The 17115-nt window shown below is 42.7% G+C and overlaps 1 non-coding gene across 1 annotated transcript; it reads left to right on the forward strand.

Annotated features, from left to right (window-relative positions):
* The first annotated feature begins 246 nt into the window (after positions 1–246).
* LOC106612803 (dicarboxylate carrier UCP2) lies at positions 247–9801 on the forward strand. The gene is made up of 5 exons (XR_014378896.1): positions 247–3446; positions 7716–7919; positions 8091–8288; positions 8389–8450; positions 8857–9801. It is a non-coding gene; the product is annotated as a dicarboxylate carrier UCP2 (transcript).
* The last annotated feature ends 7314 nt before the right edge of the window (positions 9802–17115 follow it).

Below are 17115 nucleotides of genomic sequence, written 5' to 3' on the forward strand. Positions count from 1 at the left end.
AGCTCCTCCTCAAGTCCACCCGCCTGGTTGGGGATGTTATTAACAACCTCATCAGTGGTGAGATGCTTTCACATCTCCTAATCGGTCCCAAATGGCACCTTATTCCCATAGGGCTCTGTTCAAAAGTAGTGCACTATATAGGGAATAGGGTGCGATTTGGGACATATATCTTGTGACGAAATCCCGCACGGAGCCTTCACCGTGCGCTGCCACTTTAAGAGCGCATCAGCAGTAAGGAAGGAGGAAATAAAGACAGCTCTTTCAGCTCTCTGGGAGGGAGCTCTTGGTTGGCGCGACAGTTTGATTGGGTGTGCTATGCTGCAGATGTCCTTGTTTATTTTCAGCGTGTGTAGTTTATAAAGTATTTAACTCAATCATCGGTGTGGCCTCTCTAGGTCGTGGTTGTTATCGTTTGGGACCGCACCGGTTATGGATCGCATGGATTAGTAGCAACATTGTTGCGAAGCTTTGACATTCAGACGGTCAGACAGTACACCGGCACGCATGAAGACCACAGCTAAGATCTCTCTTGTTCTCTTTCTCTTCCCTCTATCGTTCCAGTGCCTTACCCTGCAACAGACTTTCTATTTTTCAAATGCACTTCCCATTGATGTTCATTGGAGCTGGACTATTATTGCCCTGCCAGAAGTATTTGGGTGGACATTTTAGTTAAAAGGGAGGTTGCTTGCAAGTTGTGTGTTGTTAGTTGAACTGTATTGAGGTGGTGTGTACTAATGACATGTGGCCCAGAAGATTGTGGACATTTTTAAGGCCTTTGTTTTGTCTATGAACACCCCCCACATTCATACCCTCTGCACTCCTCCACTGGAAGGTAATACAGATTATTGCAAATCCTCTGACTGGATTCTTTCTTATAAATTGTTTCTAATGAAGTTGCCGTTCAATTGCTCTGCCATTATTATTGTATGAGGTATTATTGGTGGGGTTTCCCCTGTGCTGTGATGTCTTCTCTTTTCTCTCCACTGGCTATCTGGTAAACAGGCTACACTCTTAGGCAGTCTCTTCTGCTGATGTGGGTCTGGTAGTGGTACTCTCTATTCTACTCTTTTCCTTTCTGCATGGTTAATACCTGCCTGCCGCCCCCCAAAAATCTTTATATTTACCCCTCTAATAAATACCGCTACAACCTATTCAAAGGGTGTCCAAAATATGTTACTTAATGTCTAAGTCTTCGGGATTTCCTTGTTGATACATTTATTACAGTCAGGCCACTCAACACTTCCCTCTCCTTTCTCCAGGTCTACAGGAACATAATTACATGGAGACGATACTGTAACGTCTGCTTCCAGCTCACACTGTCAAACACATAGATCCCCTGAACGCAGCTCACTTTCCAGCTCACACTGTCAAACACGTAGATCCCCTGAACGCAGCTCACTTTCCAGCTCACACTGTCAAACACGTAGATCCCCTGAACGCAGCTCACTATCCAGCTCACACTGTCAAACACGTAGATCCCCTGAACGCAGCTCACTATCCAGCTCACACTGTCAAACACGTAGATCCCCTGAACGCAGCTCACTTTCCAGCTCACACTGTCAAACACGTAGATCCCCTGAACGCAGCTCACTTTCCAGCTCACACTGTCAAACACGTAGATCCCCTGAACGCAGCTCACTTTCCAGCTCACACTGTCAAACACGTAGATCCCCTGAACGCAGCTCACTTTCCAGCTCACACTGTCAAACACGTAGATCCCCTGAACGCAGCTCACTTTCCAGCTCACACTGTCAAACACGTAGATCCCCTGAACGCAGCTCACTTTCCAGCTCACACTGTCAAACACGTAGATCCCCTGAACGCAGCTCACTTTCCAGCTCACACTGTCAAACACGTAGATCCCCTGAACGCAGCTCACTTTCCAGCTCACACTGTCAAACACGTAGATCCCCTGAATGCAGCTCACTCTCCAGATCCCAATCACCTGTTCACGCACCTGTATATCATCACACACTATTTAGTTCTGTTCTTTACACCCCTTCATTGTGAGGTATTGTTTGTTTTGTGAGCTCTGTTTTTCTCGTAATTTAATCCTCCCGTGTATGATAATTTTGGCCTGCCTCGCTAACGACGCCTTTTGCCTATTCCCTGCCTGTACTTTAGCCTGTCGGATTTCCTGTTATCAACATATTGCCTTATCTCCCGGATGACGTTACTAGCCTTTTCCCTGCCTGTACTGTTGCCTTTTTGGACCCCCTGTGTATGACCTTCTGCCTGCCCCTGGACCCAGCTACCTGCCTCCTCCTGTAGTTCTTTAACACCTGCTGCACCCTGCGCTTGAAACCAGCTCTCTGTCTCCCATCGTGTTCATTACAGATAACTTCTACCCCCCAGAGCAGCTCAGCAACTCCCCCTCTTCCAGATGACCACCTTCTGCCTGAGGGCTCTGAAATATTCCCCCAGAGTGCTCCATGTTCCCACAAAACATCTGGCTCCCCTGGGGAAGACTTTCTCCTGTCCCTTCACCTGTACCAAGTATGTCTCAGCAACAAAATAATTCTCAGGTGGATGAAGAGCAGAAGGAGGAAAAGGCCCCTGCATCTGAAGATGGAGGTCCCAGAGAGGAGGACAATGGAGGTTGAGGAGACAGTGGTGTAACCCAGGCCTCTGAATGAGGGCACATCTCTAACAGACAGAACCAGCCCCTTGTCCAGCCTGCTGTCAGACCCAGACCTGGCCTCTCTGGATAGTCTGGAGGCACCAGAGGAGCACCAAGCCTTAGACTACTACCACCCCAGCCTCACCCAACAGGAGGGGGAGAGGGAGAAATTGGGTCTACAGACTGACACCCTGAAAGCTTGGAGCTCTGGTGAGCCCATTGGCAGTACACTAGAGGAGAGGGAGAAACATGTTAACTCTGAGTTCTCTCATGGACCAGACACCGTGAGAGATGGGGATGGTGAGAGGACACTCCAAACCTCTGACCATGAGGCAGCACTACATCAGGAGTCCACCACTGCTCCTCAAAATGAAGAGTCCTCATTGTGTAGTGGTGAGACTGCTAGCAGGGCTCCTGGTGACAGAGATGCTCTGTCAGAGGATGAGACCCCGGGGTTGTTGCACTACACAGCTGATTTGTTGTTGGCAAATCTGACACACATCAGCCAGGAACATTCCTACACAGAGAAGACGACAGGAAGTAAAAACGGTATCCTTGCATTGTCAGCGTTGTTTACTTGCCTCCCTTTTTATGTTCTAACTGTTTAGCTTAAGCTAATTTTCATTGATTTAGTGTTTACAGTTTTAACATGGACCCAAGAATAAGTACAGTACCTACATGCTTGGTTTTTACTTGTTCCTTAACTGCCTCTTGTCCAGCTCTGAACCTGTGGAGATCCCTCATTTCTTCCTCATCTTACCACATGGAGGCTTCTATGAGATCTCAACACGTAACACCCATCTTGCCCCTTGCCTTTTCTGACCCAGTAAGTATCAGCCCTCTTTCCTCAATCCCCTTAGAACTGAGTTATGCTGCTATAGCAGCCATAGGTTACCCAATATTAAGTCATTCATTCTCAGGCACGTGTAAACTGGCAGCATTGCTCTACAGTCTTGAAGTTGCCAAGTCATCATTTTCCTGTGCCAATATCATGTCATACCAATGCCAAAGGACATAGTTACTAGTAGGTCACTATATGCCTTTCCTTGTCCAGCTTGGCTCTAGGCGAGTAAAGGGGGCCAGTGTAAGAGTTAGAGTGCACCAGTCTAGACTAGTCTAGTGACTGCAAGAACTGAGCCAGCTAGTAGTATGAGGCCTGCCTTAAAATATAGGTCAGAGGTGAGGGCTTTTATCATGAGAGGAACTGTTCTTTCTGCCCTGAGGATTGACCCAACTCTTTAGCAGTGGGAGGTCTCTCTCTCAAATGGTTTGCATTACTATTGTGCTAAGGAGAAAATAACAGTTAGGCTCATGTCTTGAAAGAGGGAGAGATGCCAGACTCAGAGCGCTCCGCATGCCATTGGCTGGAATATCATAAAAACGAGAATCCCTGAGTGTCTTTCCGTCTCAACGTTGTGTTGACCTTTAACTGTGAGGTCAGTCACTTGGCTGATATCTGTCTGTGTGGTTACATACTGGGCAGTCTGATTTATGGGAGATTTAGGCCTATTTTGTAAGAAATCCTAATTTATTGTCTTATCATTAATAGCTCCGGAGTTGTTGTTCTAATTAGAATAATCATTAGGGTTTGGCTCATAACTCAGTTGAATTGTGGGAATAGAGAGGTATGCCTGCCTGTCCGGTCCCCTGCGTCAGACTGGCGTGTATCCAGTTTCAAGAAGGGGTTGTGGAGGAACAGTTTATCATGCAATGGGATTACAGAGTTTGCAGGACATGTCAGAGAACTGGTTCCAGCTAGTCACTCTGTGCTAATATCAAAACAAACATCTGACCAGCTCTTTTTAAGAGTAGAGCTCAGCGTGTTTGATCACATATTTGTACTTATTTGACCAATGTGGGGCTGGTTCTGTTTTGATGGAGAAAGGACTGACTTATTAACACACTGGTTGACATTTAAATATTTGCAATATTATGTTTTTTTTATCTCCCAGTATTCACATTTAATGATGAATGCTGTTTGCTTACAAAAAGGAGAACAATAGGCCAGGTTCGATGCTAAACAATTGATTGAATCTTTTTGAAGCTCTCTTAGACATGAGATTCTCTCTCGGCGCGTTCCTCATCCCAGGCCCAATATACCACCATCATCTGTGAAGACAGAGACCAAGAGAAGAGCAAAGCTATTTGCATTAGAGGTCGACCGATTATGATTTTTCAACGACGCTGCCGATTATTGGAAGCCCAAAAAAGCCCATACCGATTAATCGGACGTTTTTATTTTTTATTTATTTGTAATAATGACAATTACAACAATACTGAACACTTATTTTAACTTAATATAATACATCAATAAAATCAATTTAGCTTCAAATAATTAATGAAACATGTTTAAATAATGCAAAACAAAGTGTTGGAGAAGAAAGTAAAAGTGCAATATGTGCCATGTAAGAAAGCTAACGTTTAAGTGTCTTGCTCAGAACATGAGAACATATGAAAGCTGGTGGTTCCTTTTAACATGAGCCTTCAATATTCCCAGGTAAGAAGTTTTAGGTTGTAGTTATTATAGGAATTATAGGACTATTTCTCTCTATACGATTTGTATTTCATATACCTTTGACTATTGGATGTTCTTATAGGCACTTTAGTATTGCCAGTGTAACAGTATAGCTTCCGTCCCTCTCCTCGCTCCTACCTGGGCTTGAACCAGGAACACATCGACAACAGCCACCCTCGAAGCAGCGTTACCCATGTAGAGGAAGGGGAAACGACTACTCCAAGTCTCAGAGCGAGTGACGTTTGAAACGCTATTAGCGCGCACCCGGCTAACTAGCTATCCATTTCACATCGGTTACACCAGCCTAATCTTGGGAGTTGATAGGCTTGAAGTCATAAACAGCGCAATGCATTGCGAAGAGCTGCTGGCAAAATGCACGAAAGTGCTATTTTGAATGAATGCTTACGAGCCTGCTGCTGCCTACCATCGCTCAGTCAGACTGCTCTATCAAATCATAGACTTAATTATAACATAATAACACACAGAAACACGAGCCTTAGGTCATTAATATGGTCGAATCCGGAAACTATCATCTCGAAAACAAAACGTTATTCCTGTTACATTGCACAACCCTCAATGTTATGTCATAATTACGTAAAATTCTGGCAAATTAGTTCGCAACGAGCCAAGTGGCCCAAACTGTTGCATATACCCTGACTGCGTGCAATGAACGGAAAATGACACAATTTCACCTGGTAGATCTTGCCTGCTAACCTGGATTTCTTTTAGCTAAATATGCAGGTTTAAAAATATATACTTCTGTGTATTGATTTTAAGAAAGGCATTGATGTTTATGGTTAGGTACAGTCGTGCAACGATTGTGCTTTTTTCGCAAATACGCTTTTGTTAAATCATCCCCCGTTTGGCGAAGTCGGCTGTCTTTGTTAGGAAGAAATAGTCTTCACAGTTCGCAACGAGCCAGGCGGCCCAAACTGCTGCATATACCCTGACTCTGTTTGCAAGAGAAGTGACACATTTTTCCTAGTTAAAAGAAATTCATGTTAGCAGGCAATATTAACAAAATATGCAGGTTTAAAAATATACACTTGTGTATTGATTTTAGGAAAGGCATTGATGTTTGTGGTTGGAGCAACGTGTACCTAAGCGATTATATGCAACGCAGGACAGGCTAGATAACTACACATGGTTGATGATATTACTAGTTTAACTAGTGATTATGATTGATTGATTGTTTTTTTATAAGATAAGTTTAATGCTAGCTAGCAACTTACCTTGGCTTCTTATGCATTCGCGTAACCTCGGCGTGCAATGTAAAGCAGGTGGTTAGAGCGTTGGACTTGTTCACCGTAAGGTTGCAAGATTGAATCCCTGAGCTGACAAGGTAAAAATCTGTCGTTCTGCCCCTGAACAAGGCAGTTAACCCCACTGTTCCTAGGCCATCATTGAAAATAAGAATGTGTTCTTAACTGACTTGCCTAGTTAAATAAAGGTAAAAAATGTTTTTAAAAAATAATTTAAAAAAAATCGGTGGCCAAAAATAGCGATTTCCGATTTGTTATGAAAACTTGAAATCGGCCATTCCGATTAATCGGTCGACCTCTAATTTGCATCTCATTTTAAGGACGAACATTAGCACTTTCTCTAAATGCGATTTGATATTGTGTGTCGTGCTGTATATACGGTTGGGTGTATGTTTGACCACACATCTTGATTACATAAGTGGCTGCTCATGTACAGTGCTTTCTAATTATGTAAAGAATATGTGCGTTTAATTTAAATATTGATTTTATTAATTAAATGGTTTGCAAGTGATGTTTTTCTGTGTATTTATTATTGCTGTGTGCACCCATGATCAATAGCCTTTCAAGGATTGTCACAGGGGAAAACATTTTGTCAAGTAGTCAACAGGATATCAAGTATTGACAAACCTGTCTAGTTGTCCTTGTTTTTCCAACAAAGTGATGAACAGTTTGTTCTTAAAGTGATGTCACCTTTGTTTGGATTTCTGCAGGTGTCAGGGTTAGTGGGCTAGTGTTCTATTCTCTGTGTCCCAAGGCAGTCACACACTATTCAAGAGCCACTTCTGTCCCTGATACTAGAGACTGCTCAGGCACACAGCCTATCAGGGACATGTATGGATTGGCTGAATAGATGGGTGGCCACACCACTATTATGGAGTGTTACATAATTATTATAAAGTCTAAGTTGGGTCTATGCTATTTTAACTAGTCTTATTGCCTTGGCTCCCTGCTGCAAATTAAATTCATTGTTTGTAAGACCTTTACTTCTACGGTATCTTGCAAATCAGTTTGGTCAGTATTACTGAAGATTACCAATGACATAATACATGACGCATCTTAACTTTTTGACAGATATAACTAAATGCGTATTTTTTTTTTTTTAAGGTTCAACAGAACATTGACTTATGATCTGTGAAACTGACATAATTTTGCATAATGTATTATACTGCCTTAGACCGCTGTGCCACTCAGGTATGGTCATTGCAATGTAGCCATGCTTTCCATAATGATTACGTAAAGGAATTCTGTCTTGATTGAATAGTCACTAGGATTACTTTCAATACAATGATGAATTAACACTTGTGTTTGTCTTTCTTAGATCCAGGGCGAGTCCAAGTCCTCTGAAGGGAAGATGGTGAAGTACAGGGGTGTGGTTTGGCACCATCAAAACCATGGTGAAGACGTAGAGGCTCCTGGGCCCCTCCAACGGCCTGGTGGCGGGTCTCCAGAGACCGATGCGCTTTGCCTCGGTCCGCATAGACCTCTGACTCCATGAAGCAGTTCTACACCCGGGGAACAGACAGTACGAAACCTCCTAACAGACATTTTCAGTATAAAATACCTGTTTATTTATCTCAATCATATTTTTATCTGAGTTGGTGGAAGTAAAAGATAAGGGATGTGGCTGAAAGAATATGGCTTGGTGTTTTATGACTGCATCTCTCATCCTCGCTACTCCTCTCTACTCTCATAGATGCAGGCATTGGGAGTCAGCTGATGGCAGGCTGTACGACCGGGGCCATGGCAGTAGCCTTTGCTCAGCCAACAGACATGGTGAAAGTGCAGTTCCGGGCTCAAGTAAGGGGAGCCGAAAGGGTGAAGAGATGTAGCGGCACCACGGATGCCTACAGAACCATCGCCAGGACTGAGGGCATCAAAGGACTCTGGAAAGGTAGGCCTACTGCAATTAGAAACACTACATTGGCTTTACGTGCATAAAAAGATGATTCTGTAGTTACATTTTTAATGAAACTGTCAATTTTATCTTCCAGGTTGTGGCCCAAACATAACTCGTAACGCCATAGTGAACTGTTGACTTATAACATCATGACTGGTAGGCAGGCATGTCATTTGTTTTACACCTACACGGTTACATTTGAATAGTTACAATTACTTCAAAATGTATATTAAGTAATATAATAAGTTTGATAACCTGCCCTGCCATTTCACGGCAGCCTTCAGTGCTGGATTCATCTCCACTATTGTGGCGTTTCCTGTAGATGTAGTAAAGACCTGGTTCATGAACTGTTCAGCTGGAAAATACAACAGTACTATTAACTGCGCTGTTACAATGATGAGAAACGAGGGACCCAAAGCCTTCTATAAAGGGTGTGTAGTGATCAAAAGCCAAATTGCTTTCAAATCCTCTTTGGCTGAATCAGGACAATTCCTAGATATGAACAGTGAATTAAGCAAATCGTTCTGCTTGGTTAAATAATCTGATTCTCCTTCCCCTTCAGGTTCATGCCTTCTTTCCTTCGCCTTGGCTCCTGGAACATCGTAATGTTTGTCACATATGAGCAAATCAAGATGCCTGTGATGAGATCTCAGCAGTCCTGGGAGTCTCTTATCTAACCTGTATCATCCTGACGGACTGCTGTGTGGATTTCTCCTACTGATTATGATGTTCAAAACCATGACCGCTTGTACAGGCAGAGCACATCTTCATTTAAAGGAGGAACCACACAACTATTAGCCTGGTCCCAGATCTGTTTGTGCTCTTGCCAACTCCATTGTCCTTGTCAAGCCTTGGCAATGATTGACGAGGAGTTGGCGTGATAGCACAAACAGACTTGCACTCAGGCTACGAGTCTGACTTCTGTACAGGGAAATACACCCCCTACAGGGATGTGTGACCCCACATATCTCCATGATGCCTTGTACCAGAGACTATGGGCCACACAGACTATTGATACAACGTGACTCAATAATGGAATGAATGGCCTGACAGACTAGTGATGGTTTATGTAGCTTGCGTTTACAGTAGGTTAGGGATTATATATTATGCTTCCTTGCTGGTCTATAAGGTGCATAATGTGACCATCAAATGTTGTGTATTATGCCTATTTGTAACAGAACTTTGCCTCAAAATATCCATTAACATTTATTTTTTGTTTAATGCCTAATCCTGGTGGTTTTGTGTTCATAACAAATAATCCAACATTCTAGTAAGCAATCCAATGCCATAACCATTCATTTTTAGATAAGGAGGTGGTACTATGCATATTACCACTGCATGTGAAGTTGTTTGATATTACTGCTGGTATACAGTAACTGTAATTTTGGACCAAGTCTTGAAGAGTCCAAAATAATTATGAATGTTGGATGTCCTAAATGTTACTTATGTCTTGTTATGCTATTTTAGGAGTAAAATATTATTTATCAGTAAAATAACTACATGGTTATTTGATTGTCTGTGGTAGCCTTTTTCTGCTTAGTGTTCAGAGTTGAGTGCCAAATGACTCCGTATTCCCTATTGAAATCACATGTATTTGCCCCATGCTAAGTAAACAACAGGTGTAGACTAACGGTGAAACGCTTACTTACGGGGCCTTTTCCAACAATGCATATTTAAAGATAAAAAAAATAAATGTATAAAAAAAAATTTGAAATACTGACACGAAGAATAAATACAGTGAATAAGAAGTAATAAAGCTAATTACAGGGAGTACCTGTACAGACTCGCTGTGCAGGGGTGCACTACTTTTGACAGGGCCCATGGGAATGCAGAACACAGCATTCATTTGTTAGAGAACATTCTCAGAACTAGGTCAGCCAAAGCTGCCCCACATGTATTCTTACACTATTAAACCCCTCTAAGAGTCACCCAATACCTACTATACCAACAGATAGTGACAGATTCCCTATACACATAGCTAGTTGTTCTAGGAAGGAAATATAAACACCCTCATGAAGATGTATTCCTGAGTGATAGCCTTATTTGGTACTGCTGTGCATTGAAGATGTTCCTTTCAGTGATGGGATAGTGTCATTAAATCTAAACTCCTTTAGTAATTGTGATCCTTTGTCGCATGCAAATTGTATCTAGTGCTCACCTATTGAAATAAAATAACTTGAGCCCATTAACTTCAACCAAGAAAGGAGAGACAAAGATGTGGAGTTGACAGGCGCATGATGATTAGATGACAGATGAGAAAATTGCCCAATTTGAGCCGCTTAGGACAATAGGGGCTGCTGACATAGCTGTAACAGAAGTAAGCTGTCTGACAAAGGCCTTCACATCCTCCGCATCACTAATCAGCCCCTGTAAACTCACTGGCCTCTCTCTGACAGCTAATTAGTGCAGTGAGCTTGATTAGGCTAGATGGCAGTCTGGCTAACCCTATGGCTGATCAGGTGAATCCTTGGTCTGGTGATCCACGTAACTGGGGGAACAAATGACAGCCACTGAGTACTGTAGGCAGTGTTAGTCATTCAATGGAATCGGGCAACTGTGCGTTCATAAAATGTCAAAGACTGTTCTCTCTGCTACCGCACAGTCCTAGCGCCAAGTGTAGGACCAAAAGGCTCCTTAACAGCTTCTACCCCCAAGCCATAAGACTGCTGAACATCTAATCAAATGGCCACCTGGACTATTTACATTGACCCCCCCCTTTGTTTTTACACCGCTGCTACTCGCTGTTTATTATCTATGCATAGTCACTTTACAAATTACCTCGACTAACCTGGATTTTCAGAACAATGAATCAACGTTAGGTTTGGATGTAATAAAAAGTATAGTGAACATGTGTAATTTTGAGACTTGAAGAAACTGGCAGTTTGACAGTTCTAGACGTGGTCCTTGGCTGACCTTAGCAAGAGTCTCTGTGGAGAGAGGATGATCTGAGCTATCAAGTGTAGCTAGGTGAATCGTTCAAGTTCACCTTGTGACCCACTGCACTGAGGCACAGTGAGTTCAGGGTTTTCCTACCCCAAGAAAGCATTGATGCCTACAGTACGATGTTCCAATGACATGAGGGGAGCCTGGATATAAAACAAAACCCACAATGTGTTTATTCAATGTTCTTAATCAACTTGTTTCTTTTGTCAATCAATTCTCAATTAACTTGTTTCAAATGTGGGGTGCTGTTTTACAGACACAATCATAAAGTACACAAATTCATTATAGTCCAGAGAGTAACAGTTGATGCCTTTTTTACCCAACAGTGTCAATGCGGCGGTGGGTCCTGCTGATGATGTCTGGACTGTATGTTGTTAAGTCGCTGCAGACGTACAGGCCTGGCTGGCCACCTGGGAGCATGTCCCTTTCCATACACTCTAAGGCCTACAGGTTGACCAGTGTCAAAAGGTGAGGCTACAGGCCTCATAAGTTGAGCACTGTTGATGATGTGGTCACTCAGGGGCGGTAGATATGGACCCATCCGGAAGTGGACCGGAGCAGAGCTGACAGAGTGGTAGACGTTAGGCAGAATAATAGCAGGGGTGAGGCCATAGAAAACATGGCAGATATTGGGATGGGGGCTCAGGGGGAAGTCAACTGATGGCTCCCTACTATTGTGATTCTCAGTGGGCCTTTGGGGTTTGTGTTCAGGCTTGATAAACTCTTGGATTTTCTCTGCCTGAACCAGACGAATATGGTAGAGCTTACAAGATCTTTGACATGACTCTACAAAATTCTCCAGGGATATTTTCCCATCTGTGAATTTCTGTGAGAGAGCCTATAAGATAGAAAGAAACAATGTTTGGTATAGTCTACTATTACACTCAAATAGGATATTAATATGATTGCTTAATTGATCATTTGTGTTACACAATTAGTCCAGCCTTACATCACATTCTTCTTCAGAGTGGGCCAGCTTGTTCAGGAGAAGCCACTGGACCATGCGAAGGCTACGTTTCTCTAGTAAAACTACCAGAAAGGCAACAGTAGATTTGTATAATGAAAGGGGCATAAACACGGTTGTGACTAACCGCCAAAATTGCAGAAGCAGTTGGAGAAAATGGCAAGTATTCTGAAACTTTGATGTTCCCAAAAATAATACAAAACAATTTGAATTTCAAACTCACCAAGTTGGTTCTGTTTGGCTTGGATGATATTGGTGAATTTCTCCAGTTCCTGGTACTTCTTGGCTAACCATAGCTTACCAGTATTGAGCTCTGGCTCATGAGAGAGACTGGTCTCTGCCAATCTACTGTTGGAGACCAACACAGTCTCCTTTGCTCCCCGAAGCCCCTGAAACTGGACAGGATAATGACATTCAAAAAACATACAGCGCATTCGGAAAATATTCAGACCCCTTCACTTTTCCACATTTTGTTAAGTTACAACATGTTCCTCATCAATCTACACACAATACCCCATAATAACAAAGCGAAAACAGGTTTTTAGATTTGTTTGCAAAATTATAAAAAATAAAAACCAGAAATACCTTATTTACATAAGTATTTGGATCTTTGCTATGAGACTCAAAATTGAGCTCAGGTGCATCCTGTTTCCATTGATCATCCTTGAGATGTTTCTACAACTTGATTGGAGTCCACCTGTGGTAAATTAAATTGATTGGACATGATCTGGAAAGGCACACACCTGTCTATATAAGGTTCCACAGTTGACAGTGCATGTCAGAGCAAAAACCAAGTCATGAGGTTGAAGGAATTGTCCGTAGAGCTCTGAGACAGGATTGTGTCAATGTAATTGAAGGTCCCCAAAAACAGTGGCCTCCATCATTCTTAAATGGAAGAAGTCGAACCACCAAGACTCTTCCTATAGCTGGCCAACTGAGCGATTGGGGGAGGGCCTTGGTCAGGGAGTTGACCAAGAACCCGATGGTCACTCTGACAGAGCTCCAGAGTTCCTCTGTGGAGATGGGAGAACCTTCCAGAAGTACAACCATTTCTGCAGCACTCCACCAATCAGGCCTTTATGGTAGTGGCCAGACGGAAGCCACTCCTCAGTAAAAGGCACATGACAGCCCGCTTGGAGTTTGCCAAAAGGCACCTAAAGGACTCTCAGACCATGAGAAATAAGATTCTCTGGTCTGATGAAACCAAGATTGAACAATTTGGCCTGAATGCCAAGCAGCACGTCTGGAGGAAACCTGGCACCTTCCCTACGGTGAAACATGGTGGTGGCAGCATCATGCTGTGGGGATGTTTTTCAGCGGCAGGGACTGGGAGACTAGTCAAGATCGAGGGAAAGATGAACGGAGCAAAGTATAGAGAGATCCTTGATGAAAACCTGCTCCAGAGCGCTCAGGACCTCAGACTGGGGTGAAGGTTCACCTTCCAACAGGACAACGACCCTAAGCACACAGCCAAAACAATGCAGGAGTGGCTTCGGGATGAGTCTCTGAATGTCCTTGAGGGGTCCAGCCAGAGCCCGGACTTGAACCTGATCGAACATCTCTGGAGAGACCTGAAAATAGCTGTGCAGCGACACTCCCCAACCAAACTGACAGAGCTTGAGAGGATCTGCAGAGACGAATGGGAGAAACTACCCAAATACAGGTGTGCCTAGCTCGTAGCATCATACCCAAGAAGACTTGAGGCTGTAATCGCTGACAAATGTGCTTCAACAAAGTACTGAGTTAAGGGTCTGAATACTTATGGAAATGTAACATTTCTACAAACCTGTTTTTGCCTTGTCATTATGGTGTATTGTGTTAACATTGATGAGGGGTATAAAAAAAAAAGAAATTCATCCATTTTACAATAAGGCTGTAATGTAACAAAAACATTTGGAAAATGTCAAGGGGTCAGAATACTTTCCCGAATGCACTGTATATTTTGTCATATCTTACTAATGATACTAATTATACCCTGTATTTGGTCATATTTTACAGGAGAGAAGAACTATATTGCAATATTTGCTGACCTTATAAAATATGCCCATTCTAAAGTAAATAAAAAGTTGCATCACTAAAAAACAAGAAAGAAAACACTCTTTATACACACACAGTAACAACATCAAACTGTGTGTAAGTTTTCAGTAAATAAAGGGAAAATACCTTTTGGCTGAATCTGATGATTTGGCTAATTTTTTCTTCATCCCGCAGAAGCTCCCGCAATTCAACAGTCCTCAAAACCCTTAATTGGTCAGATACTGACTTTGAGTCGAAATGCCAAGGCATCATGTCCAAGCAACAGACCTTTGATATGGAAATGTTCCTTTATTTGGACCCCATGATGCGCACCAGGTGCTTAATTACGCACGAGCATCAACCCAGTAACCCGTAATGTCATGAGAGTGACATTATCTTCACCATCAAACTGAAGTTTTCCCGTCCAATGAAGAGCAACATAGAACACGCTCTAAAATAAAGATGTAAAGTGTCGTCCTCTGCTGTAGGTTTTGAGAAGCACACGCGTTTCTGAGACGATAATGAGTACTATATCACCAGTACATCGCGGGAGGGTCGTAACTAGTTACCACAGCCACAAAGTCATAAACCCCGCCTATTTCTAGGGGGAGCGTTCAGGCTCACTCTGAAGACTTCAGGGCCAATCAGAACACTCAGTTTCCTATACGGTCCATGCTATCACGTGTCCTTGGGACATCACTACTTCATTGAAGTTAGTACCACCCTGCATCCCACTGCTGGCTTACTTCTGAAGCACAACAGGGTGGGTCCTGGTCTTTCCCTGGATGGGAGACCAGATGCTGCTGGAAGTGGAGTTAAAATGCCAGTGGGATGCACTTTTTCCTCCAGTATTTTTTTTTATATCCCATCGCCCCAGGGCAGTGAGTGGGGACATTGCTCTGTGTAGGGTCTTTCAGAGGGGACACTGAACGGGTGTCGTCTGTGGACACGAATATCCCATTGCATTTATCGTAAGAGTAGGGGTGTTAACCCTGGTGTTCTGGCCAAATTCCCAATCTGGCCATGTAATCATCCCCAGCTTCCAATTGGCTCATTCCCCAGGTCTTTGCAGTAAAGGGGAATGTGTTCTCAGTCAATTTACCAAAATAAAATGTAAATGGTTAGGGTTTAGGGTAGCTGTGTGAAGCTAGCCACAATAAGGATTAGCCACAGTAGTGGAATTTGCAGTTTGCCTTTAAAATAAAAGTCCCCCATTGAAAGTGATACAAATAGTGGAATAGTGCCATATTTGAACTAGATAACGCTAATCAAGGTTGGAATCAATTTTGACACTGCAGCGCAGAAATATCAGCCTACAGCGAGAAGGACGAGATTGAATTTTGCTCAACTGTCTAGAGCAGTGGTCACCAACATGTCGATCGCGATTCAACATCGATTCATTATTGAAATAATGAAACCGTCGACCGCACACTCTAAGTTGTGTTGCCGAGAGCTTAACTGATAATGAAAAAACAGAGATCTTATATAGGCTCTAAACACTTAGTCAGTCATTTTTACCCTTCCCATAAGCCACCATGGTCCATCTCCTGGTTATCTGCACGGGATGTTGTTTTACTGCCAACTCCGCTTAGTTTCCCAGATGCCAGGAAGATGAGACAATGAGGCATTGTTCTAAACTCTTCCAGGCTCTCTCTATCTCGGGTCACATACATCACATCTTGTCTATAGAATGCCAGCTTTTAGGTTTTATCACCAAGTCACTGTCAGCTCAAGCTATCCCTAGCAAAACCCATTTCCTTAATCAGACGCCCAGACTAACTGCAGGAAGCTAGCGTGGAAACCATCTCTTTAACACAGCATTAGCAGAACATAAATATCTTACTGTTTGTTATTATTATTATAACATTATTATAGTATTTAAAAAATGTAATAAAATGTATGCACTCTACTGTAAGTCGCTCTCGATAAGAGCGTCTGCTAAATGACTAAAATGTAAATGTAAATGTTGAGTAAATAGTTGTTAAATATCCACCAGGTAAATACGTATTTTTTCTGTCACACCACTCAGCGCTACAACAAGCACTGCAGCAGTAATGAATGAGTAGGAAAGCGTAACTATAGGCTTGCGTTGTTGTTGTTATTATTAGCAGCTTGGGTCTTTTTTAATATCAAGGAATATTTCACTTTTTCTGTTCATAGGAGTAACAACATGAATGTGTGGATGAGGCAGAAATAATGTGGTGCGACTCGAGATTCGCCATCAGCTGGAAGATGGCTCCCCTTTTTGGTCAGTGTCAATGGAGGAAAGGGAGAGGGGTGTGGAGGGATGTTGAGAGGCAGACCCTCAATCTGCTGCTCTCTCCCTCCGCTGAGACTGACCATCAGATGCAAGCACCATCAGCCCAGTAAAATAAAATATTGAAATGTATGCTCACTCAGCTGTGCCTCACAAGTACTGTAATACAACAACGGATCTATTACCAGTGTGATCATATAGCTTACCTCAAATTTCAAAATATAATGTAAAAAAATGGCCCGAACAACAATGCATTGGCAGGGCAATTCAAGCAAAGCTAATATGCAGTGATAATGTATTGGGCCTATAGCTTACTGCAGAAAACCAATCTCTACAGTTCTGTTTTTAATTGGTTAATGTTGCATAGGCTTACGTCATGTTACATTTTTTTTTAGTGGTAGATTCTCGGGTTGCATTTTGACTCAGAAAGGGATCTTGACTCAGTGATCTTATCACTATCAACGTTTCCCTTTACTGTGGCAAATGTGATCGAATCAATGCAATTTTAGCTACTTTCAATGCAACATGCTGAAACAAAATGAACTATGCAAGATATTTTGTTGTAGGCCGAACGCATCTGAGTAGGATTCTATTACATTGACACGCATGACCGCACTCTACACAGGCCGGTGTGGCATAAA

Source organism: Salmo salar, chromosome 09, assembly GCF_965601325.2.
Source record: "Salmo salar chromosome 09, fSalSal1, whole genome shotgun sequence".
Classification (NCBI taxonomy): domain Eukaryota; kingdom Metazoa; phylum Chordata; class Actinopteri; order Salmoniformes; family Salmonidae; genus Salmo; species Salmo salar.